The following is a 2,508-nucleotide window of genomic DNA, read 5'->3' as shown; positions in this document are numbered from 1 at the left end:
CCCTCAGCTCCAGTCAAAACTTGAGCAGTGCTGAGGCTAATCAGCCAAACCTCTTCTGCAGCGTCTGCCTTGCCAGTGCAAGGAGTGAAAATGCCATCGTTTGGTGGGGGAATCGTTTCAAAGGTTTCGCTACACGTTCTCCGATGACGCTCAAGCCACTTCCATTCAGACTTATTTCTCCTCCCTCAGGTTATCTTTCCAAGCAGGCAGGCTGGGATTATATTTTTAAAGGGAAAGCTAAAGTGAGGGAATGAGCCAAATCCTAAGAAGAGACCAGCTAGCCCTGTCCTTTCTTGCAGGTGCCCTTCCTGGTGCCGGCCAAGCTTGAGTGCAAAGCCTTTCCGTGAGGGAGGCTGGACAGAGGTTGTGGCTTCATGTATATGTTGCAAACATGTACAGCACATACATACGCTGTAGTCCTGCTGCTCACTCAAACCAGCAAGCAGAAAAATCAGCAGGAATATCCTGGCCTGTGTTAGCAGCAGTTGATTGTAACTGAGCTTACAACATCTGATTCCAGGAAAAAGCTGTCCACAGGACTGTGGCAGTAGCTTTGCAATTTCTGAAAGTAGCTATCACCCAGGAAGGACTCCGGTGCAGTAATCGGGCGGTCCTTCAGCCCGTGCTGGCGAGCGATCATCGTACCCCAGCGTTTGGGCCTGAGACCCACGTGTTGGAAGCAGCCCCCCTGACCGAGGCACTGACAGGCTCTTGGGAGCCCGAGAGGTCCCATTCTGGATCAATACCTGTGTGTGTGTGTGTGTGTGTGTGTGTGTGTGTGTGTGCGCGCGCACACGGCTGAGCTCTGTATCAGGAGCGACTTTCCTGCAGCAGCACCGTTGGTGTCGTGCTGAAGCTGCCGCCCCACTGCAGCGCTCTGGGTTTCTGCTACGTTCTGCTCCCAGTGGCATGGTGTCAGTTCAGATCGGTTTTAATTGGGGAGATGGAAAAACTGGGTGGACGGTGAGAAGAAACGGTGCGGAGCGGGGTGTGGGGGGCAGGAAGGGAAAAAAAAAAGTTGTTTCCGCCCGGTTTCGAACCGGGGACCTTTCGCGTGTTAGGCGAACGTGATAACCACTACACTACGGAAACTGCCGGTAATAGATCGCTTTGTGCAGCCACATTTGCCCCGCGTCCACCGAGGGAGGCGCCTGCGGATCCCTGGTCCCGCCGGAGGGTTCAGGTGCCGTTCGACTTCATGCGGGAAAGGGGAGAGAAAAAAAAAGGGGGGGGAGCACGGCGGGGCAAAAAGGTTTGCGCGCCGTCCCTGGGTGGGCTCGAACCACCAACCTTTCGGTTAACAGCCGAACGCGCTAACCGATTGCGCCACAGAGACGCGCTGGCGACAAACGCCGCCGCGGCGCCCTGATGGCTGCGGCGGGGCGGGCGCGCGGGGCGCCCCGACACCAGCGACGGGAGCGCCCTGAGCGCCGCGCCGGGATGCGCGTCCTCCCGGGGAAGACGGAACAGAAAGAGGAAGGAGAAAGGCTGGGAGAGGCAGGGAAGGCAGAACAAGGCAAATAGGGAAGGAAGAGAGGCAAAGGGAAGTGGCGCTGGCCTATGCGGCCCTCGCACGGATGCCAAATGCAGCACTAAGAGGCTGCCTCCACAGTGAGTAAAAGTGCTCCTACCTCACAAGGGTGCCATTTGTCCTTTAGTCACTGTGCGAATCCCCCAGGACCTGGAAGATCTGGTATCGAGCAGGTATAAAAAACTGAATTTAGACCTGAGCTCAGTGGCTGTATTTAACTGCCGAAGCGGTGAGCCTGGCACCCTAATGCAGAACAGCTTTTCCCACTCGCTCCATAACGGCCATAAGTGCTTGTCAGCCAGGCCGGTGCAGGAGCCCTCTGCTGTGGGGTGTGAAGGCGGGGGAAGTGCTTTGGGGGAAAACACTGGTGGCAGGAAGGGCTGTAACCCACTTGCAGCCTGGTTCATGCAGAATCATGCAGTTAAAGGCAATTTCTAAGAGTCCTTCTGCCAACAGTGGTGGCTGTAAAACCGTACTTGACTTAAGTTTAAAAAAGTACTTTTCACTCACCCCCATACTGTGAGATGTTGTTGGTAGCGCAATGCCTGGGCACAAAGCAACACATCTGGTGCTGGAGCAGAGCAGAGCATCTGCTTCGTGCCAAGAGCTGCTCCAGGCATCGCTTTGCTTTATTTCCCTTTAGTTACAAGTATTTTAGATTTCAGCTGCTAACCTCAGCGACAGCCAGGTAGTTTCTTGGGCAGAAAATGCCCAAACTGAGCATTGCCCAAGCATGGAGCGGAGCCATGTCCCCTTTCTCCTGGCACCAGCATCTCATGGCAGCGCAAATGTCCCTCTTACCACCAAGGCTGTGCAATGTCTCCCAGGCCCTGGGAGAGCTTAGCTTCGTGTTTCTGCTTCTTCTCCCATACAGCTTGGGTTTTTCTTCTTTTTAATCTGCAGATAACGGGTCTGGTGTTTGCATATTCTTTGGATTAAAAAAAATAAACATTCTCACTCTTTTCTGCTGTTCCTGT

General features: G+C 54.3%; 2 non-coding genes across 2 annotated transcripts; both read right to left on the bottom strand.

The window, feature by feature from the left end:
• Positions 1-1,019: 1,019 nt before the first annotated feature.
• Positions 1,020-1,092, bottom strand: TRNAV-AAC (transfer RNA valine (anticodon AAC)). The gene has a single exon. It is a non-coding gene; the product is annotated as a tRNA-Val (tRNA).
• A 170-nt stretch (positions 1,093-1,262) lies between these two features.
• TRNAN-GUU (transfer RNA asparagine (anticodon GUU)) lies at positions 1,263-1,336 on the bottom strand. The gene has a single exon. It is a non-coding gene; the product is annotated as a tRNA-Asn (tRNA).
• Between the last annotated feature and the right edge of the window lie 1,172 nt (positions 1,337-2,508).

Source organism: Tinamus guttatus, unplaced genomic scaffold (genome assembly GCF_059628265.1).
Source record: "Tinamus guttatus ecotype Peru unplaced genomic scaffold, ASM5962826v1 Tinamus_guttatus_pri_ptg000150l, whole genome shotgun sequence".
Lineage (NCBI taxonomy): Eukaryota > Metazoa > Chordata > Aves > Tinamiformes > Tinamidae > Tinamus > Tinamus guttatus.
The sequence above is the reverse complement of the archived record's forward strand: the minus strand, read 5'-3'. Positions and strand labels throughout refer to the sequence as shown.